Source organism: Petromyzon marinus, chromosome 59, assembly GCF_048934315.1.
Source record: "Petromyzon marinus isolate PM22_M1 ecotype Great Lakes invasive population chromosome 59, UKy_Petmar_22M1.pri1.0, whole genome shotgun sequence".
NCBI lineage: Eukaryota > Metazoa > Chordata > Hyperoartia > Petromyzontiformes > Petromyzontidae > Petromyzon > Petromyzon marinus.
Window position 1 is genome coordinate 13,291,089 of NC_133725.1, and position 23,660 is coordinate 13,314,748.

Here is a 23,660-nt window from a genome sequence, read left to right on the forward strand (position 1 = left end):
GACTTGATGCCTTGCAAAAGGTATCTATTTGGTGTTTGAACATATTAACACCTGTTTTTGTGCCAGAAAGGGTAAAAGCTATTCTTATTTCATAAAATCCTTCTTGGCATATCTGTGTTATATTTATCTAATTCGTTAACCCCGTTTTCAAACCCAAGCAACCTAAGATGTCCTCAGAGCTGCATATAGCTGGACATCGAACAAAGATGGTCACTGCATGGCACGCTTTCAGATGTGCTTCTGCAGTCATCTGGAATGCTCTTCGACATTAGGCAGCCACTGGAGCGATGCACTTTTAAATCAATAATTTTTGCGAACTTGTTAGTTTGTTGCCTTTCCCCCTCACTTCTGATTAGCAGGGCTGCCGAAGCACGGTTTAACATACGGACATAACTGGTATTGGCCAAAACATCCAAATCCCCTGCAAATTCCTCAAATTGGGATCACACAGCAGACGTAATGACAGCAGCGTCGCCCCCATTCTCTGTAAAGCATCTGCAGGAACCTCCTGAAAAGGAATCTTGAGACTTTTTGAGGCTGTGCTGCTTAAATGAAAGATCACCGACAGCTGTTGTTATTCTCTTGCCTGCAGCAATCCTGGCTCTCTTTGGCCCACAAATGACCCACCGGGAGAAGTTGGAGCTTGTCGCCATACAGGAAGTATGGTACTTTGCGCTCCGCAACAGATCCCGGGGACACAACAACGATGGATACGACGACCACGAACATCATTACATTCCGGTGAGACTCGCCACAAAGCCCCCGCCGTGGGGGCGGTCACAGGGCGCAGCAGTCGCGGGGTTCGTGGCTTCTTGTCATTGCAATTTAAGCACCAACCAACCAGAGAAAGCACACGTGCACTCTCCCACACACTTCACAATCAGAAGTGTATTTCCCAAGTTAAGCCCATTGAGCTAAAGAGCTTTTTTTAGGGTGACTCGGCCAGCAGACATCAGAGCATTCCACAATTACAGATTTAAGAAAACCAAACGCTTAATAAAAGCAATTATTTCGTAAAATAATGCTCACATGTTGTGATTTTCAAAATATAGTCAGTCTAAATTTGTGTAATTTTGTGCAGGTCCACCATGAGCACCTCCACTACCGCTATGAGGTGCTGAAGAAGATTGGGGATGGAGCTCAAAGCCAGGTGATCCGGTGCCTTGACCAAAAGATGAACACCCTGGTGGCAGTGAAGATCTTGAGATCACCATTGAGGTAAGAATTCAGAGTGGTGTCGTCACAAGGACGACGTTGTTGTTATGTCCAGTGCTGTGGGCGGCCGTGTGATGAGGTGGTGACAACTCGTGCCTCACGTAGAGGGTCCCCGGTTCGACTCCTGACTCGGGTGTCCTCCTGTGTGGAGTTTGTATGTTCTCCCCCTGTTCTGGATCAGTTCACTCTTACATTACATTAAGTCTTCATTTAACCCGGTAGATGCATTCCTGAAAAGTGCCGCATTAAGGGAAAGCACATTAAGCAAACATAATATCCCCATATATAATGTAACGATAAAGTTTTGCAAGATATAATACACGCACACAGTGATGTAAAGAGATCAATAACGGAGGGCATGCTGTCACGTCACGTGATCATTCCGCATTCCACCTACTGTGTCATACCGCTCAGCCTTGCAATTTTATAGCGGGCACATTCCACGTTATAATGGGCGCCTTCCTGCATTTGAACAGAAGCATTCCGGATTATAATGGGTGCGGTCCGTGTTATAACGGGAGCCTTCCACATTATCATGGGCACGTTCCACGCTATAAAAGGCGTGTTCCACGCTGTAATGGGGTTGTCCCATGTCATAACGGGCGTGTTACATGTTATAACGGGTGCGTTCTGCGTTATAGCAGCTACTTCATGGGACCTCCTTTGCCAGTACCAAAATATACTCCCAAAGAAGGTCCATGATGTAGCCGTTCACCCTGAGCTCTCATTACTCTGATAACGCTTGTCTTTGTGCTGTACACCTTTTGGCGTACTCTGGTCTAACATCGTTTTTGAGACGAGGCTCAAAAGAAAGCTGTCTCTGGTGTGGACCAATCAGTTTCAAAGACAATGCATATATTATCAGAGTATGTTTTTTGTTTGCATTCTGACCACAAGTATTATGGTTAATGCAGACATGATTCCTTGTAAAAGGTTTCAGTTTGGTGTTTTAACATCTTAACACCTGTTTTGTTGCCAGAAAAAAAGGGAAAATCTATTCTGATATTTTGGTACTGGCAAAGGAGGTCCCATGATATCCCACGTTATAATGCCTTGCTCTGTGAGAGCCACATTTAGTCACGACTCAGCTGTGGCTCAGTCTCTAAAACTCAGGCTCAGCTCTCGCTCAGCCGTGGTTTGGCTCAGGCTTGAGCCGCTCAGCTGCTGTTAAAGATACATGAGTGGCTCAGCCGTGGCTTGGCTCAGCTTCTGGGAATCCTGAGTGTGGCTGGGGCCATGCTCGGAGTCGGCTCAATTCACACATTAGGGAATCACTACGTTCAGGCAACACCCCAAACCCCCTTCTATCCCTTGCTTATTTGATCCTCTTCCCGATCCTTTCTGGAACCTTCCATGAGCGCGGTACCGGAACTCACAATGCCATTACACTTGGAGAACGTATATTTATTTATTTAATTCGGAATAGAATTTGTTTCTGGTCATTCCTTTAGCAAGTCTAAGTCATGATTCATTTGTGGATTTTCTCTGCACAGCTCCAAGGATGATAAATTTCAGAGAAAGGAGCTCCAGATGGCTCTGGAACTTCAGGGCGAGGGCAGTGATGAGGAGTACAACGTCATCAAAGTCCTGAACCATTTTGACTTCAGAGGACACCACTGCATTGTCCTGGAGCTGTTGAAGTACGTACCATGTGTTCCCACCGCCCCCCCCCCCCCCCCCATAGCGTGGTTAACTACATTAGCTAAATTAAAACTTTTATTTAACAGGTAAAGCCCACTGCCCTATCAGTTATTTTTCACAAGCGGCCTGGCTACAAATGATAGCTAAAAAAAATGGCTGATGTGGAAATGTATAGCAGCCAAATACTCTAAACACATGTTTCTAAATGTGGAGGGACAAACCAGAGAACCCGGAGAAAAATCCACGTGACCAGGGGTAGAACATGCAAACTCAAAATATACATGCGTCACGGTCGGGATCAAAGCCCCGATCTCTTCCACACCAGGGGAGGGTGATAACGTCACACCACCGGGGCTAGATGTTACTTTTGGGATTCCTGTGCCACCCACGCATTGTGATACTGTGGAGCTGTAATGTGTCCCGGGTGCACGAGGCCACTCCTCTTTTCTCAATCAGCCCCGCCCACTTTTATATAGCCACGCCTCCACTCGATCAGCAGGTTGGCTGCAGCGCAGTGGTGACGCTTGTGCCCCTCGGTGAAAATCCCTGAGTTCGATTCTCAACTCGGACGCCTTTCTGCGTGGAGTTTGTATCTCCTAATGGATAATTCCACCACCCGGAAACAGAGCCAATGAAAGCAAGTGGACAGATGTGCTAACTGATTTGGTTTATCAACAAACCGATGACCTAAACCCACACTGAGCTATGAATCATATTAGTCGTGAATGTGCAAATATCATATTAATATTGTCGTTATCAGAATCCACGCAGTATTGCAGGGTATGACACTGACGCTGCTTCGTTGTTGTCATTGTTGTTGCTGCTGCTGCCTCTTTCACAGGGAGAGCCTCTATGATGTGATTACGGAAGCGGGGTTCCGGAAATTGCACATGGGGATGGTGAAAACTTACACCAGGGGCATCCTCAAGTTCCTTTGCCACACCAAGGCCAGGAGCATCATCCATGCAGACATCAAGCCAGTGAGTGGACACAGCAATCAGCATGACTTTGTTCCGGAGTTGTGTCATTATTGGGGACTCGGTCCATAGAGAAAACTAACCACGTTGGTCACAGGGTCGATGTGTTAGCTCTGTCCGTCTATCTGGAAGGAAGCAGGGTCACCTTACCTCTGGTGATGATCTGGTATGAATTAAACTGTTGTGTAGAGTCGTGTCGCTATTGCGGGACTCACCACAGATAAAACCAGCAATGTAGATGACAGCGTTGCCCCAAACTTTGGGAAACACAAACCGGAGCCGAAAAGAATGATTTTCAAAACGTGCCAAACACGCGTTTGAACTGACAGCTGCCCGTTGTCAGCTTCCATGCTGTGAATGGAAAACTTCCCAAGACAAACGTGCGGTGGAAAGCGTCACGAAATCCGTGCGCCCTCGAGTGTGTTTTTTGGTCCGTAACTCGTTATCGGGCAGCTGTGAGCAACTAGGATAAGTTGTCTATAGAGCCGCACCCTTTTACTTAGATGGTGCTTCAGAGAGCTTTAAATGTGATGAGCCTCGACTAACATCGCTCATCTTGACGCATTTGAAAGGGGCACCCCCAGTGGCAGCTGTCAGAAAACAGCGAATGTTGCACTTGACTCAAGGTTGATGACGGCGCTACGCCTCACCTAGTTCCCCTGTTTAGTTTGCACCGTGGTACGTGATTGATCCACTGCTGGCTGAATGCTATCGGCGTAACCTCCGAGTGTGAATTACTTCTGCCTTTCTTCCTTTAGGAAAATGTTCTACTCAAGGATACCGTGACTGGCACCATCAGGGTCATGGACTTTGGCACCAGCTTTTTTGTGAAAAGGCAACGTGAGTAACCTCACCTGGGTGTGAGTTTCTGCGTGTAGGTGTGAGTTTCTGCGTGTGGGTGTGTCTGTGTTCCAGTGTGTGTGTGTGTGTGTGCAAGTCTCTTAGTGTCTGTACATGTGACAGTGTGTGATAACGATGCTGTTCATGACACAGTGAGTATACACACACACGTACTTATATATTCGTTGTTGTTGTGCAGCTCTGCATGTGGGTGGGACCCTGCCATACCTCTCTCCGGAGGTATTGCTGGGCTACAGATTAACGTGTGCAGTGGACATGTGGGCACTGGGCTGCACAGTGGCGGAGTTGGCGACCGGCAGGAAATTATTCCATTCGGACAGCCGCGATGACCACCTCCCGTGCTGCATGGAGGTATTTCCAACTGGACGTTCACCCGCTCGTGATTCCCCCCTCCTTTCTTGAAGTTGTAGGCTATGGGGGGGGGGGGAGCCAGGAGAGGGGGGGCGATTGGCTACTTGGTGATCTGGCGAATGGCAGCCATCGTATGTTTTATGCGTGTACACGTGTGTGTCTTGAACGTGTGGGGGGAGGAGTGGTGTAGCGGTTAGCGTGCTCAGCTACAAACCCGGTAATGCGAGTTTGATTCCAATTCACGGCCAACATCAGTGAGGATTATCTGAACCGGTACTGGGCATCCCCTAGTACAAATCAGCCTCAAATGAGTACCTGGTGCCGTGTGCACCTGCTTCAATATGGCCAACTATCCCCTCTCTGTGTGTACCACAGTCCTGGCCCTCAACAGGTGCCGCTACTGTTGCTGCTGCTGTTTCTACTCACTACTAAAAGCACTTGCCCCTACAGTCTGCTGCGGCTACACGGGTGACTTTTGCCTTTATCTCAACCATGTGCAGATCCTTGGGTTGCCTCCAAGATGCATTATGTATGCAGCTCCTGACGGAATGCACTACTTTGGTTAGTTGAAGGGTGGGGCGAGCAACTGGACGGATTCAGTGTTAGGGTGTGGCCTGGAGCTGTTGTAGTATTTTGGGGGGGTGGCCATGCGGGGGGGCCTCTTTGTATTTTCAATTCCTTGGGTGAGTGGGTGTGTAAATGGGCGCGTGGGCAAGTGGGTAGGTGGGCAAAGTGGTGGTTGGTGACTGTGTGTCTCTCCTGCTGTGCATGTCTCCTGCAGATCGTTTGGGCATGATGTTCTCCCCAGTCAAGAGAAGGGTGCCAGGGAGCTTGTCACTTCACGGGGCACTCAAAAGCCACGACCCGGAGTTTGTTGACTTTGTCAGCTCCTGCCTGCGGTAAGAATCATCCCCCACCCCCTCCCCCCTCCCCATGAGGATTTCTCCCACCAAGGTGATCAACGATCGCCCTCCACCGATCACCAGGAAGATGTGGAGCTGAGTTAACCTGCCGATAACCAGTACCACCGGTGTTAAGATCGCCCTCTTTGGAGGTCCGTTAAAGATGCTCCTCGGCAGTGCGAGGCTCAGGGCATTATTAGAGTACCGCGTATTGAAGGATTGCCGCTGCTACCAAGACTACCGCTGATGCCGTGCGATCCTGGACCTCGTGGGAGAAGGGAAGGAACGTCAATCCTCTCACCACGCCTCTCTCAGCATGTGAGCCACGTGTGACCCCGGTGCGTCTCTCAACAGATGGGATCCGGATTGTCGTATGACGCCAGCGCAGGCGCTGGGTCACAGCTGGCTCCGGACCGTGGCCACCAGCACCACCAGCAACGCCACCGCCACCACCATTGCTGCTCCTGGCAGTGTACAGTGTTTTGGAGCTGCTGAGTGACGGTAAGCCATGAGTTGCTTGTCCAATGTTCAAGGCAGTCCATAGGGAGGTGTGGGGCCCGGGGCAAGTCACAATTAAATCGGAAGTATTACCAACAATACAGGGGTTTTTTCGGTTAGATCGCATAGATATACATGTGTTGTTAAACTCACCACTACCCAACACAGCCAATTAGTAAGGTGTATCATGTAAACAAAATGTGCCAATTAGTTACTAGATCAGCACACCAGTGTTGGAAAGTAAACCCACCACATTTACTATTCGAGTACGACATTTTGCCGGGGATTGCAACCAGCCTCATAAGGTGACGGCCAGAATTGTGGAGAAATACTCCTGTTTCGGTCTTAGTGATAAATGTGAATGTGATGTCATCATTTGTGAGCCAATCTGGTGCGAAAGCCTACGTGTTAAAAAGACATTTGATGTCTGACACCGTGACATCGAAGCACAGGGCCGCCAAAAGCACGGTGCCTGGGGCGGTTTCCTCAGTACACCGTACCCGGGGGACGGCTCTGCTCCCGTTAATGTATTTATATTTATTACTACTACCCTTATTTAGCCAGCATGAGCCTCACTCAGTCTCAAGACTCTTTTTCAGTAGAGTCCTGCCAAGTTGTTTGCAGTACAGAACAAATTTGCTTTTGCTACTGCTGCTATGTGATCCCAATTGAGTGATTTGGAGGTTCAATTTCTAACACTGGCGAGGATGTCCATCCAACACTGGTTGCGTGGCGTGTGTCAGGGTTCAGTTACGTGGAGGAAAATGCCAAACCCAAAGGAATGAAAGTTACATTTTAATGTACAATTTTATTGAGGGACTGTGTGTTGTCTTGGAGGGGTCTGGGGCTGTTTTTGTTGATGTTTTGCTGCCTTGCCCAAGTTTACATTTAGTGTTGAAAATCTGGCAGGATTTTATGTACTTTGTGCTTATGTGCTCAATTTTTTGTGACTTGCTTACATTTTTACACGTTGCACTCCTCTTGTTTGTTGTAACTTGCTGACCCTGTGCCTCGACTGCATATCTGTGAAAGAAGAGCTTCATAGCTTATCGGATTCCTCTTCATCCAGTCTAAATAATGTATTCTGATTTTGGAAACCAATGCAGGACAAAACGGGGGGGGGGGGGTAGAACACACTCCACATTCCACACGGAGAAAGTGGCCCAAGTATGGGAATCAAACCCAGGTCCCTCTTTGACTGAGTTCCAGCCCTGCTGCCTGCAAACGAACACATGTACAGTTCAAACCCCACGTATACATTCGGTTATATACGGATGTATTTTTATAATTGGTTCCTGGGTGAGGACAAATAATGAGGCAGCCATATCTTTACCATGTAGCCCTTCATCCTTTGTGATATCGCAAGACTAATGCCCATTCTGTAACCAGACCCACGATGGGCAAAGGTATGCTGCATTATTGCACCATCGTTATTAGCCTGGTCAATCTATCTCTGCACACAGTCCGTACGCGGACGATGGTGGGGGGGGGGGGGCTGTGATCTCTGCTGTAGCAGGAAGTTGGAACGGTGTCGTGCGCATCTCTTTATAGAGCGGAGCCGGCCCTGCCCCCATCCTCCGCGCTTGCCCTGGCCTCTAAATGGAAGCTGACGTTTGTGGTGGAAGAGGAGACCCTGGTGGAGGAGCTGGTGGTGCAGGAGGAGACCCTGGTGGAGGAGCTGGTGGTGCAGGAGGAGACCCTGGTGGAGGAGCTGGTGGTGCAGGAGGAGGAGACCCTTGTGGAGGAGCTGGTGGTGCAGGAGGAGGACACCCTGGTGGAGGAGCTGGTGGTGCAGGAGGAGACCCTGGTGGAGGAGCTGGTGGTGCAGGAGGGGGAGGAGACCCTGGTGGAGGAGCTGGTGGTGCAGGAGGAGACTCTGGTGGAGGAGCTGGTGGTGCAGGAGGAGACCCTGGTGGAGGAGCTGGTGGTGCAGGTGGAGGAGGAGACCCTGGTGGAGGAGCTGGTGGTGCAGGAGGAGGAGACCTTGGTGGAGGAGCTGGTGGTGCAGGACGAAGAGGAGATGGAGGGGGAGACAGAGGAGGTGGAGATGAAGAAGGAGCAGGAGGAGGAGATGGTGGTGCAGGAGATGGTGGTGGAGGAGAAGGAGATGACAAGGAAAGAGGATCAGGCGATGGTGATGCAGGAGGAGAAGAGGAAGCGAGGGGGCCTGGCCCGCATAGGGAGAACCATCCGTTCACTCCTCCGACGCGCGCTGCTGTGTGGTGGCCGGTCCACCACACAGTAGAGGTGGTGGTCATGGATCGTTGTGAACCACGACCACTATCACCACACCCACCACATGCACACTCCACACATACACCCCCCTGTGATACCCACCACCCACCACACACACCCTGCACCCACCAACCCCGTGACACCCACCACACACTACACAAAGGGCTAGGGGTTTAGAGGGTTAGGGGTTTATAAAGTTATGGGTTTAGAGGTTTTGGGGTATTTTGGGGATAAGGGGTTTATATGTTTAGGTATTTCGAGGGTTATAGGGTTTAGGGGTTGAGAGTGTTAGGGGTTTAGGGGATTCTAGAGTTAGGGGTTTAGAGGGTTAGGGTTTTAAGGGTAAAGGGGTTTAAAGGGTTAGGTGTTTAGAGGATTAGGCTATTAGGGGTATAGGGTTTTAAAGAGTTAGGGGTTTAGGGGTTAAGAGGGTTAGGGATTTAGAGGGTTTTGAATTTAACGATTTTGTGTTTAAGGGTTTAGGTTAGGGGTTCAGTGGGTTAGAGGTTTGGGGGTTTATGGGTTAGGATTTTAGAGAGTGATGGGTTTAGACCGTTATGGTTTTAAGGGTAAAGAGGTTTTGAGGGTTGAGTTTTAGAGGGTTACAGTTTAGAAGGTTATGGTTTTAAAGGGTTCTCGGTTTAGATAATTAGGTGTTTAGAGGGTTTATGGGGTTTGATTGTTAAAGGGTTAGTGGTTTAGAGGGTTAGGAGTTTATAAGGTTATGGGCTTAGGGGTTTAGAGGTTTTGGGGTTTTTAGGGGGTAAGCAGTTTAGAGGTTTGGGGGGTTTTAAGGGTTATGATGTTTAGGGTTTGAGCGTATTAGGGGTTTTGAGGGTTAGGGTTTTAGTGGGTTAAGGGTGTAGAGGGTTAGGGGATTAGAGGGTGAGGGGTTTAGAGGGTTGGGGTTTTCAAGGTATTTGGGTTAGGATTTCAAACGGTGAGGAGTTTAGACGGAGAGGGTTTTAAGGGTGAAGGGGTTGAGGTCTTTATTTGGTAGAGTTTAGGTTATGGGTTTAGAGGGTTAAGGGTTTAGAGTTACTGTCGGTGTTTAGAGGTTTAGGGGGTTTATTGGTTTTGATTGCTCGGTGTTTTGGTTTACAAGGTTACGAGTTTGAGAAGGTTATGGGTTTAGAGGTTTCGGTGTTTCGGGGATTAGAGGTTTATAAGGTGAGGGGTTTAAAGGGTTATGGTTTTACAGGTTTATGGGTTTAGACAATTTGGGGTTTAAGGGTTTAGAACAGGGGTGGGCAAATTTTTTGACTCGCGGGCCACAATGGGTTCTAAAATTTGACAGAGGGGCCGGGCCAGGAACAGATGGATGGAGTGTTTGTGTGAACTAATATAAATGGCATGTAAAAATAATAACATGAAAGGATTTGGCCTTTAACAGGTAGCAAAGCATTTATTTGCAAGGCAATTTAACAAATTGTACGAACATGAACATACAAAAACATGTCGTAACTCCCGGTCAAAGTCCGCCATCTAATGGGGAAATGGGGGCATTAAAGGAGAAAGGTAAAATTTAATTTAGTAATAATAATATTTGTACAAGTTCGGCGGGCCGGATTAAAAAGCCCAACGGGCCGTATACGGCCCGGGGGGCGTGCTTTTCCCATGTCTGGTTTAGAAGGTTAAGGGTTTAGACAGCTAAGAGTTTTTGGGGTTTATGGGTTAGGGTTCTAAAGGGTGAGGTGTTTAGACGGTTGGAGTCTTCAGGGTAAAGTCCTTTAGAGAATTTGGTGTTTAGAGGGTTAGGGATTTAGAGTGTTAGGGGTTTAGTGGTTTGAGAGTTGAGGGTTTAACACCTAGACTTTCACAACTAATATTGGGTTAGTCTCCAACACTAAATGGCACTTTTTGTTGATGTGACAAATTTTCCTAATTGGCTGTGTCAGGTGGTGGCTGGTTTAACGACACATTTATAGTTACACAATCTAACCCCAAATTTTTTTTTATGGGTTTAGAGGGTTAGGGGTTTAGTGGGTTATGTGTTTAGAGGGTTAGCATTTTAGGGGTATAGGTGTTTTAAGGGTTAGGCATCTAGAGGGTTAGTTCTTTAGAGGGTTGGGGTTTAAATGTGTTGGGATTAGATTAGGGATTTAGGGTTTTAGAACGTTAGGGTTTTGAGGGTTAGGGTTTTAGAAGTTGAGGATTTAGAAGGTTGTGAGTTCAGAGGGTTAGGGGTCTAGAGGGTTAGTTCATTACAGGGTTTTGGTTTAGATTGGTTGGTATTTAGAATATTAGGGATGTAGGGTTTTAGAAGCCTAGAGTTTCAAGGTTTAGAGGGTTAGGGATTCAGAGGGTTGAGGGTTTGATTTTTAATGGCTTCGAAGGTTAGGGTTAAAAGACTAAGGGGTTTGGAGAGTGAGGGGTTTTTGGTGGGTTAGGGTTTTAAGGGTAAAGGGTTTGAGAGGGTTAGCGGTTTAGATGGTTATGGGTTTAAATGGTTAGGGATTTAGATAGTTACGGGGTTTAGAGGTTTTAGAGGGTTTTATTTGTTCGAGGTTTAGTGGTTAAGGTCTCTGTGCGAGTCCAACAGGTTTATTTTAGTCTATGGTAAGATAAAAACAGTTCAGTTTAATTTGTATATATTTAAACAATTTGTTTACCTTCCCTGTCGTGTTTTTGTATTGTATTTTTGTTATGTTCTGACCCGCCCGATTGGACGTCTGTGAAAACAGATCGTTATAGCTCATCAGATTCATCCAGTATAAATAAATATTCAGATTAAAATTCTATTGACCTCTGTGCGAATCTATGGATTTCTGTGTGAGTTTTTCGGTCTCTTGAGTGTATGGATCTCTGTGTGAGGCTATTGGTCTCTGTGCATGTCAAAAGGACTCTGTGTGAGTCTATGGGGTTGCTGTGTGAGTCTGAGTGTCTGTAGGAATGCATGGGTCTCTGTTGGAGTCTATGGGTTTCTGGGTATGGTTGTTTGTGCGAGTTTTACATGCACAAATGGAACTTAAAAAGGTCATTGAGGGTTGCAGAATCCAAATTGAATATTAAGTTCCCCGCAGTGCAAGCCAGCTCCCTAGTCGTGTCATCAAACAGCCCCTGTAATTCTTTATAATAAAAGACTTACTCCAAGAAATCCACACTGAGTCACAGTAGGGTCCTGAATTGGGGTTTTATTTTATAATCTTTGGTTTTATTCGGTTAAGTCACGTAGGTAAAAAATAAATTAAAATTAAATAAAAGAATAAATTAAAACACGACGTTTCGAAGGCAACACAAGCTTCCATCTTCAGGTGGAAACAGTCACAGCAAAAAATCGCTGCACCAAGTGGCGAGGCTCTGGAAACCTCTGGCTTAAATACAGGTTATGGGAGGGGGGGGGAGGAGCCATGTAGGGGGACCTTGGTGGGGTGAGGGGCTGACTTAATCCGTCTTTTGTTGTGTAGAGGGTGTGGGGGGAGGGTCACTGTGTATGTGCAATAGAAACGGAAAAATAGAAAAAAATTAAAGATCGGCAAGAATGTGCTGTAAGGTGCGGAGTAGAAAACCGTGGAAATAGAAAAGCTTAAATGCAGGTTAAGGGGGGGCGGGTGGGAGGAGCCATGTAGGGGGACCTTGGTGGGGTGCGGGGCTGAGTTAATCCGTCTTTTGTTGTGTAGAGGGTGCGGGGGATGGGTCACTGTGTATGTGCAATAGAAACGGAAAAAAAATAGAAAAATTAAAGATCGGCAAGAATGTGCTGTCAGGGGGAAGTAGAAAAAAGGGAAATAGAAAGTTCGGAAGGAATATGCTTGGTATACCACTACTTGAAATTGCTGTTAGAAATTAGTTGACGGTTGGTATGATTTAAAACGTCCTTCCAGTGGTTGCTTAATTTGAAACTATCCTCTCGGTTGAAGGTATGCCTGTATTTGTATATCTGAATGGCTTGGTGAACACATCTCTGGTGATAACCTATAGGTTTACAGAGAACCTTGGTATCGGAGAAGACAATCTCATGATCACCCATAGCGTTGTGACAATGATCAGCCACAGCAGAAGAATTCGTTCTGCCGTGTTTCAAATCTCATTTGTGCTCGCGAATTCGGTCAGAGACATGTCGCTTTGTCTCCCCGATATAGCAATCACCACAGGTACAACTCAATTTGTAAACCCCGGGGTACTGTAAGTCAGGAATGACATCCAGGATCAATTTAAAGATCATACTCGGCATTCTGAAGGTCCTCCGTGGTCTGACAATGATCACGTTGCCATGTTTACGCTTCTTACAAATATTTTTGCCCTGTTGAATCGATCACCAAACCCAAGTGACGGTAATGTTACGGTAAAAAAAAATCTCAGTGGGTGACCTCTGGGCAGAGCATGACCTTGCAAACAGACGACCAATCGAGTGAAATAAACATGGGAAACGCACCTCGATGAACAAGCTGACTTCCCTGTGTGTTTGGACAAACTCATTCATCACAGGCAAAACGAACATGTCCCGAATGCCCACGTCCTTCAGGAACTGCATCTGGAGGTGTTGGCACACCAATTGCATCACCTAGCAAAAGAGGAAAACAGCAGGAACGACGTGAATACATCATCGCCATGCAGCAGTCTACGCCCGTCAATTTCTCACAGCGGTAGTAAGGTCCTTAGGTGTCTGGGAGCACAAGGCAGGTGCAGGTGGGTGAGTCATAATTTCCATCCCTGACGCCAAAACTTATTTCAGGCTGTGCAAGAGATAATGACATGGGTTAATTGTCACACAAGCCAATTAGAAAGCTGCCATGCTGTTAATGGTTAGTAAACTGAACTCACAGACCATAGGTCGCTAAATGGGTACACCACAGTTAGCTGATCGGCAAGTCACGTGTGATGCAGCAAAGTGTGGCTTTCAGCCGGCTCTTCCAACACATCTGGTCAACGTGGAAAAGTAGAATATGGGACCTTCCTGGTGTGGACTAATCAGTTTCAAAGACAATGCATATATTATCAGAGCATGTTTGCATGTTCACCACAAGTACGTGTGGTTAATGCAGACAGGATTCCTTGAATGAGGATTCTGTTTGGTGTTTTAACATCTTGACACCTGTTGTATTGCCAGAAAGGGTAAAACCTATTGTTATATGGAAAAGTAGACCAAATACTCGTAAAGAGTTCGCTCTCATGAAAGTCTTTTCACCAGCGGTGGTGTGACCAAGCAATTGCAGAGCTGCACTTTTATATAAGTCAGGTCAGAGCCAGATACACATTGGAGGATAAACATCCCACGGTGGCTGGGCAATTGTTGTGCAATAATGTCAGGTCAAACTTACTTAGGATATTTACAGGTGCATTTTATTCATGCCGTATATATTAATGCACACATTGTGTAGTAGTGGTATTATTATTAAACTCACCTTTAATGACGATGACCATAAACATGATTAAGAGTAACTAGTAATGAATGTGCGACTGTACGATGTGGACGTAGCGGAGGGGCCCCCCACGGTGAGCGGTGACGCAACGCGCGCAGTGGCCCGCGTCACGTGGTTGGCACCTCACGTGCACAGAGCGAGGCAGGCAGAGCCAGAGGGGCGGGGGGGCGGCGTTGCCTAGGCGACGTTGGCGTCCTCGCGGTCTACTCCACGGTCAAGCTGCGTGTCACTTGGTGACCCCCCCACCGCCTTTTACTGGACACCTGTGAGTGAGAGCTTGATAGCGCTTCGGATTTCTCCAGGGTCAAAACAGATTTTGATTCCCAGTACAGTGTGCACAGCACCTGTACGACGGGTCCTCGTTTAACGCAGTAGATGCGTTCCTGAAAAGTGCCGCGCTAAGCGAAAACTATTTCCCCCGTAATGAATGTCCAAGCGCAGTCAGAATTGGGTTACAAACAACTTGAGGGGACGCCGCCGCGTTACCGTCTCGTCTCGCTCAACCGCGCAGCTCAAGAAAGTAGTTCGGCGTCGACTGCTCACAAGTCGCCTTATGGCGGTGCGCGTTCCCTAAATGAAGGCAACCGCGTTAGAGCGTGAACACGCGGGACAGACCCAGTTGTCGTGTGCGGGTCAACTACCTGAGATAAACTTGCTGCCGACTTCATGCGTTGTATACGCCCAGTGCTCAGCCAATTGTTGTGAGCGTCGCTCCTCTGTCCTCTGTTGTTAATGGAGGGAGACTGCGCCCAACTGCCAAGTATCATCCTTCGCGAGCCTCTTCAAAACGCTCACCTTGACACCGCTGGAAGCAGCCATCGGACTTGACCTCACCCCACAACAGTGCAAGTTTAACCGCTCAACATTAAAACACAACGATGGGTCGCTTGCACCAATCGCACAACATCACAGCGTTGACTCTCAACTGTTACTTGTGTAGAGGGGGTCAGATTGTCCAGACATTCGGTTGATACTAATAGGGTTTATTTTTCCAGTATTGTAGATTATTTGAATTACATTTGTTTGGGCGTCAGGGTGGTGCAGTGGTCACGCCCGTGCATGGCATCTTCTGAAGGAGTGCCTGGCATCGCTTTCCTAATTCTGGTCCCTTTCTCTGCATGGGTTTACTCCCATAGCAAAACAACAACAAAAACATACACTGTAACTGGTACTAGCCAAACATCTGGGATTGTTTTTGTTATGCTGCCTTGCCCAAAATGGCATTTGGTGATAAAAAAATTTGGCAGGAATTGATGCACTAATGCAATTTGAACTCTTATATATTTTCATTTCATGACTTGCTTAGCGTTCATATTCTTGGTAAAGTCACGTAAATAGAAAACAAGAAATAAAATTCAAATTAAATAAAAAAATAAATTAAAAAATAACAAATAAAAAATAAATTGAAAATAATAAAAGCAAAAAACCCAGGACGTTTCAATCGCAACACAAGTGGTCTTTATTTTATTGTTTTTTGTTTTCTATTTACGTGACTTTACCGAAAGAACCAAGAATATGATTTCCTGCAGTCACGAAAGTTTTAAGTCAAAATTTGCTTCGCGTTCCTTTACTTTGCCCTCCTATCTGTTTGTATTGCTGTTTGTTGTTGTAACTTTCTGACTCGCCCCGACTGGACATCTGTGAAAAAAAGAGCTTCATAGCTCATCAGATTCGTCCAGCCTAATTAAAGATTCTGATTCTAACATTAACTGACCCAGTTTTCGCGCAGATATCATGGCCAGGATGCGGAACAAAGGGACCCCCGGTCACACTCACGTGGAATGCCTAGGGCATTGCACAGCAATTAAATGGACTAGTTTTGTGAGATTTATTTGGTGGCTTAGGGAAGGCCTTTATTCAACAATGTATATCATGGCCGATAAGAATTTTTATAGTTATACACCATAGCCCACGATTTCCTGCACCGTTCATTCACTTGAGGAGACTGCGCATGGTGGAGATGGATTACCCTCGGTATCCTGTCCCAAAGTAATTCCAGTGGTTCAGGTAGTGGAAGAGTTGCTAGAGCTTCTGGTTCTTGCCGAAGCCTTGTGACGTTGGGATGAGAGCGTGGTAGGATGAGTGAAGCGTAGAGCTAAAGCTCCTGGAACATCCTGTACCCAAACAACACCAAACATTCAAAATCTTACAATGCTGCTGTTCCAGCACGAACAACATAACAATGAACACATTTTAACAAATTCAACGTAATGCAGGTAATTGAGTGGCTCGAGGTTAATTTCAATGTCAGAGCACCGAGCCAATGCCATTGAGGTCCTCCATTCAAAATTCAGTGAGCCATCTATCAACAAACGTTCCTGCGAATTAAGTGCAGGAATGCTGTGGTCTCAACTTGGTCACCAATGGCTGCACAGTAAACATCATGTCAAATGTGTTTTTGTTCACTGAAGCATATCCCAGCTCTGAGGGTTTGAATTCCATTTGACGTGTAATGAATTATCTTCAGCTTGGATTTCTGGTAAAGCACATCAGTGGCAACTTGTCTCTGAACCAGGGGTTCCTTGTTCGACAAACTGTGTTTCTGGAACATTCAAGCATCCTCAAGTGCCGTGGATAAGTAAGAGTTTTATCGTTCCACTATTGTTTTGTTGACTGTATCAGCTTTAACAGGATTTGCCCAAAACGCCTTAGCAAGGAAGGATGAGTCTTTGTAAGTTAGCAAATAGAGAGGGTGGAGACCTCAGCATGTAGACATCTCAACCACAACTCTACCTGGTCTCTGTTATTTATTAAATGAGCCAGCCCTTGCCACACTGAGGTTATACGAATGAACCTTGCATGCCACAGACAGGGCAGTGAACGGCAGTTGCTGCTATTGTTTTGGTTGTTTGTAGCTTTTTTTTGTACCCAGCGATGGCAAGCTCGTACTCCGAGTGCCCATAGAAGGAGGCTGGGTCAAAGATGACGGGCCCTTCATTAATCTCTGCAGCATTCCCAGTCCATATATCACTGTGGAGCAGTGCCAGAACCACCTCTACGTCCCGGAAAAAATCCCCCAACCGAAGCTGCACACCACGCAAAAAACAACACCGCTTTATTCATGATAACGTTTTTTTCGAGTTAGATCGCATAAATTTACATGCGTCGTACACCCACCTCCAATTGCAATGAGGCAATTGCCAGAAGTCAGAACGCTTCTGGCAATTGCTTGATGATGCTGGTTGTAATCACCAGCGAAAGGTCGTACTCATTTTAAAATGTTCCGCGTTTCCTCTCTAACACACCAGAGTGCCGAAGCAATAACATAAATGGCACGTTCTGTTCATGTCAGAAACATTACTAATGGGCGATCTAAGCCAAAAAAAACTTTATCATGAATAATATTGGTCGCGAAAGCCTGCGTGTGAAACACCACTTTACCTTTAAAGTCACCTCGAAAACCCACTGCGATCAAATGGGTTTCCCATATGGCTGTGCACATGATGAGCTACACTGCTGCATGTATTAACTCTTTCCTGCTCAGAGATGACCGCAAGTTGCGGGGTGCATCCCGTTCACCGCTGAATCTCGTGTACGTCATCGGAACGTAATAGGAAGTAAATATTAATTAACTTTATTAGTACCGAGGATCCCACAAGGCCGTGCGGGAACGTGTGTAGCACAGTTTGGTACCAGCTATAATAGAGTGCTGTCCTGTTGCTACGGTGCTCTGCGGCGAGTACAATGTCTTTAAAAACAACGGCGCTATGCCTCTCTAAATAAAATTACCGCTGAACCGCTTGCGGGTTCCGAGATTCGGTGGTGAACGAGACCCATCCTGAAATGAGCAGTCGTCTCGGAACAGGAAAGGGTTAAGGGCGAGAGTGAAACAGCTTACGAACCTGAAGCCGAGACCAGAGCTCGCGGGTTTCCCGTTCACCGTAGTCCTTCTCTATCATGTCCAGCTGAAGCTGCAGTTGCTGCCGTGAGAAGAACGTCACCCAGTCCTCCTGCCACTCATTCAGCTGGTGGCATAAATATAGTTTTATTACGGACATTTAGAAACATAAGCAAATAATACCTACTTTATTTGGCCAATCCTTGACCTAAAACAGTGATATTCACTCATTTTCGGAGGGGGGCCACTTTCGCGAATAAGACATTATCAGTGAAAGAGCCATCTCACATTTGAAACCATTGGGGGGTTTGACAGCATGATGGGGTGTTTTCACTTGTGTGTATTGTCGGGGACTGCACGTCAGGGGTCGCAGTAAAAAGGACACCAGGGACTGCCACCGGCCCACGGGCCTTGCAATGAAGAACACGGACTTAAGATGTCACCCAGAAACGTTGAATTTTACGTACAAATGGCTGGGTAATTCTTAAGACATAATTCGACACTCATGTTATGTACCGATTATCATGCTGTAGTCTTTGAACATCTCATTTTAGCCACCAATTGATATCCTCATAAAAAAATTACAACAGCATTGATCCTAACGATAGGTTCTGCGCTTAATTCCCACACCTCCGTTTAGCACGGTTGGCTATGTACGGTGGAAAGGAAGTTCAACATACATTCATACAAGTCTCTCAAACCCGGCTGAGTGTAATTGGTAATTAGCGAAAACATAACTGATTACGTGAACACTGGTTATGCAAGATCGATCTCTGAGGGAACTTCAGTGATATCTGGTGATGTCAGTTGTAACTGTGTGCCCTGTTATCAATGGTACAACTGTGTGCAATGGAAGAAAATATATGCATTTTTTTATAAAATATATTGTTTTATAAATTTGTGTACTTGCACAAGATAAAATGTACGCCAATCTAGTTCTTCTTAAAATGTAACCTTAAACCAATGTTACCATCATCAGTGGTTAATAGAATATTACACAAAGGACTCTCATATTTCTACGATGTAATACTAATTAGACTGACATCTGAACAACAGCTGATTTCACCGCTCCATGATAAAACTAATTTAATCAAGTAAACATTATTGCCGTTCCTATAAAACTTTGGTCACCCAGGCTGTCCTTCAACAAAAGGGTATATTAAATCTATAACATAGTTTTTTCTGGGTTAGATCGCATAAAAATGAATGAGCCGTTAAACCTACCACCACCTAACAGCCAATTAGTAAGGTTGTCACGTAAACGGAACATGCCAATCCGCTACTTGAACAGCAAACCGAAGTGTTGGAGAGAAAATCCACAACATTTACAATCTGAGTATGACGTTTCGCTGGTATTTACAACTATCATCATTAGGTGGACAGCCAAAATCATAGAGAAATCCTCCTGTTTCATTCCTTGGAGGGATAGATGTGATGACGTCACTTGTGAGCCCTTCACGAATTGGAATGTTCTGTTTATGTGACAAACCTTACGAATTGGCTGTCGGTGGCGGGTTTAACGACAAATTTATATTTCAACGATCTAACCCAAAAAAAACCGATATTATGGATGATATTGGCCGCGAAAGCCTACGTGTTAAACGGGTATATTCAAATTTAAATGGGCTACAACCAGTTTCATGACTTTAAAGCGGAGATCACATGTGGGATGTAACCACAGCATATAGCCGTATGAAACCCACATACTCTACATCCTCCTGCCCAGGGTCTATACCTGTTGGGAGAAATTCAAGACTGAAATTTTTATCAAAATCTGTAAAACACATGAGAACCTTAATTTAGCAGTCTCAAACTGACTGGGACCCCTGTCGTGACGGAGCAGCTGAACATTGCACAAAATCATCAACGCATATACAGATATATACCAAGGGTGACCAACTTTCCTGACCCTACCAGCAGCATACCATAATCTTCAGATGGCCGCGGGAGCCACAAGAGATAAAGATTAGCCATACAGAAGTTGACTCGTGTCGACTGGCTGTGGAATTTTGACTTTAGAAATCTCAGTGCCCTGGGAGTACTCATGGCCTGCCTCCGATACCAGATTGTTCTCACTTCATATAAAGTTAAATTGAAGAGTTACAAATTAGCAGCGCCTCTGCAGAGCCACACTTGAACTGCCCAGGAGCCACATGCAGATGCCGAGCAATGGTCTGGCCAACCATGGTATTTTCTGTACATTATAGACTTGTAAATCTAGCGTATATAAATAATTAGCTGAAAACATTTATTTTAGCATTTACTCTATTGCCCTTTAATGAATGAATAGCAAAACTACATGAACTCTCTCCTAAAGCCTTCTTTTGGCTAGCAGACCTTGACATTTATCTCCTGAACATATTGCGATTATATTCTTGGTTCTTTCGGCAAAGTCACGTAGAAGGGAAATAATACAAATAAAACATAATATAATAAAATTCTCACGACATTTCGGCCACAACGCAAACAGCCGTCCTCAGGTGAAGAAACAGAGCTGTCGGAAAGACAGCGTCTTAATGAACACTACCCAGCGTTCATTAAGACGCTGTCTTTCCGACAGCTCTGTTTCTTCATCTGAGGACGTCTGCTTGCGTTGTGGTCGAAACTTCGTGAAAATTTTATTATATAATGTTTTATTTGTATTATTTTATTATTTCCCTTCCACGTGACTTTACCGAAAGAAACAAAAATATGAATCCCTGCAGTCACGAAAGCTTTAAATCGAAAAATATTGCGATTAGCAAAAATATAAAGGGACGCAATGTTGAATGCTCTAAGTCTCCTTTGCAGAAGAGTTTGCCCTGATGGACTTAAATACAGATACTTTTAATAGCCATAATTCATATATTACCCAACATAATTCATATTCTGAAAAGTACATTGCACACACATGAACAATACAGTTCCCTTCATCACAAAGATGGCTAAAACAAAGAGATGAATGTGATTAGGTGTGGAAAAGCATGACCGCTGGCTGGCTAGTTGTGTTCATGTATGAAATAATGACAGCATGTGTCTATCTCATTCACTAGCTCAATCGCTTGATTTTTACGATTAATAAACAGCTGTATGAAATGTGTGTTTGTTTACACACAAATCGCCTGTTTACACATATTCATTAGATCCGATTAGCATGCCTACTCTCAGTGCGAAGGAATGTCAACATAATACATAGTTGACATGATGCTAGGGTTGGATCGGTGGGCCTAGTTTTCCACATGTTTTACATTTTCATGATTCAATACCGATAGTTTCTCTTCCTTGTGAAGCCTCTCTCCAATCTTCCTGTTGTGAAGGTGCATTTCAGCCAGATGCTGCCCCAACAAGCCTGAGCCCCTGTCAGAGTGTACAACACAATAGACCTGTCAAAGAAAACATTAACTTTATCATGTCAACAAACCCCAAGTAATAATTCATATGCAAACTAAACTACATCATATTTGTCCAGGTGGTCTGTGGCCAAGAACCTCGCTTGAAAATACGAATATATCAGTTCACATTCTGGTTTAGGTGACTCAAAACAATATTCTTCTGGGGTTTATACAATGAGTGTTACTTCCTGGGAAGTCAATCCTATGTAGACTATAAATGAAACCATTTTTTATATTACCAGAGCTATTTTTCAGAACCGACCTGGCCACAAATGATAGCCTAACGAAGTGGCTTATCACATGGAAATGTATAGCAGCCAAATGCTCAAAATACTCATGTTTCTAAATGTGCAGGGAAAAACTGGAGAAACCGGAGAAAAATCTGCACGACCACGGGGAGAACATGCAAACTTAAAATATACAGCAGGCGTCAAGGTCGGGATCGAACCTACGAAGTCCAATATACCAGGCGAGGCAGTTAACATCTCCTAGCCACCATGGCGCCCCATTCTCTGACTTATCCACCCACCCACCCACTCGTAAAGCCACCCACTCACTCACCCTGCCACGTACTGAATCTCTAAACCAACAACTCAACCACCCACTCACTCACCCTGCCACGTACTTAATCTCTAAACCAACAACTCAACCACCCACCCACTCATCCAACCTCTCACTTACTAAACCAGCCACTCACCAACCCACCGACCCACTCATCCACCTATTCACTTAAAATAGTTCAACTACAATTGAATTAAATTTTGATTTAAAGCTTTCGTGACTGCAGTAATTCATATTCTTAGTTTTTTCGGTAAAGTCACGTTGAAGAGAAACAACAAAATAACAAAATATATATAAAACAATAAAAAATTCTCACGACGTTTCGACCATAACTCAAACGGTCATCATCAGGTGTGTCGGTTTGCATAAATTTATTTTGAAAACGGCATATTTATTTATATATATAAAAATAACGTTTGCGTCACGCGCAACGATGGCAGTTTGCCAGGACTAGTCCATCTATTTTTTGAAAAGAGGAGGGGGGAGACGAAATTTGTTTTTATGTATGCTGTCTGAAAGGCACTGTAAGCGTGAACAATCAATCAAGAACTGAAATGATTTATCAAATCTTTCCAATGATTGCTAAGATAGAATCCATCTTCTCGGTTGAAATTGTCTCTGTGTTTGTATATGTGGATAGCCTCATGAACGAATCTCTCATGGAAGCCAGATGGCTTACAAAGAACCTCCGTCTTGGAAAAGTCAATGGCATGTGAGCCTACTGAATTAGAACAATGATCTGCTACGGCCGAGGTGTTGGTCCTACCGTGTTTAAGGTCTGCTTTATGTTCACGAATGCGGTCCGAGATATGGCGTTTGGTTTCTCCAATGTAACTACTACCACAGAGGCAACTTAGTTTGTAGACACCAGGGTATTGTATGTCCGGAATCACATCTTTTACAGACGGAACCAGATCACGGATTTTATGTAATGTGTTGAAACGGACCTGGATCTTGTGTTTATTCAAGATTTTGGAGATCTTTTTTGTGATCCCAGCAATGTAGGGTAAAGTGATGGTTTTGAAAGGCTCCTCAAGAGGGTTCTTCTTCATGGTTTGAGTGATAGCTTTGCGGATTGTATAGTCGGAGTAACCATTAGCCCTAAGAGCTTGGTGTACGTGCTTGAGTTCACTGCTTATGTGTTCCTGGTCGGATATGCATTGGGCTCTATGATACAGAGTCTTGATGAGAGAATTCTTCTGTGATGGATGGTGGTGGGAATCCGGTTTCAGATAAGCATCCGTATGGGTAGCTTTCCTGTAGACAGAGTGGCTCATTGAACCATCAGGTCTCTTTTTAATTAGGACATCCAAAAAAGGTATCTTGCCATCTATTTCGACTTCCATGGTAAATCTGATGGCTGGGTGTATGGAATTGATGTGGTCGAAGAATTTGTCTAGAGCAGGCCGGCCATGTGGCCAGATGACAAAAGTGTCATCCACGTACCTCTTCCATAAGGTTGGGCGCAGAGTGGCAGTCTGGATGGCGTCAGTCTTAAATTTCTCCATGAAAATGTTAGCTATAACTGGAGAAAGGGGGGAGCCCATTGGGGTGCCCTCAGTTTGTTTGTAGAAAGTTCCATTCCAAGTGAAGTATGTATTGGTTAAACAGTGTCTCACCAGGGGGGGTACCTCAGTGTTTAGTCCTTGATGAACCAAGTCTTCAATGATTGCAATGGTGTCAGGTACAGGAACCTTGGTGAATAAGGAAACTACATCAAAACTGACAAGCAGGTCGTCTGGGGACAGGGAAATACCCTTGATTGTTGATACCAGGTGAGTAGAATTTTGTACCGCAGAGGTGGTCTTTCCAGTGAAAGGACGCAGGATTTCAGACAAAAAACGAGC

At 45.3% G+C, this 23,660-nt stretch overlaps 1 long non-coding RNA gene across 2 annotated transcripts; it reads right to left on the reverse strand.

Moving 5' to 3' along the window:
• Positions 1 to 15,010: 15,010 nt before the first annotated feature.
• On the reverse strand, positions 15,011 to 21,376 carry LOC142905870 (uncharacterized). Of its 2 annotated transcripts, none has more exons than XR_012929872.1 (3): positions 21,127 to 21,374; positions 17,886 to 18,008; positions 15,011 to 16,157 (listed from the first exon to the last, which is right to left on the reverse strand). It is a non-coding gene; the product is annotated as an uncharacterized LOC142905870 (long non-coding RNA). The 2 variants fall into 2 exon arrangements; XR_012929873.1 differs by lacking the exon at positions 15,011 to 16,157 and adding an exon at positions 16,169 to 17,069 and having other exon boundaries at positions 21,127 to 21,376.
• Between the last annotated feature and the right edge of the window lie 2,284 nt (positions 21,377 to 23,660).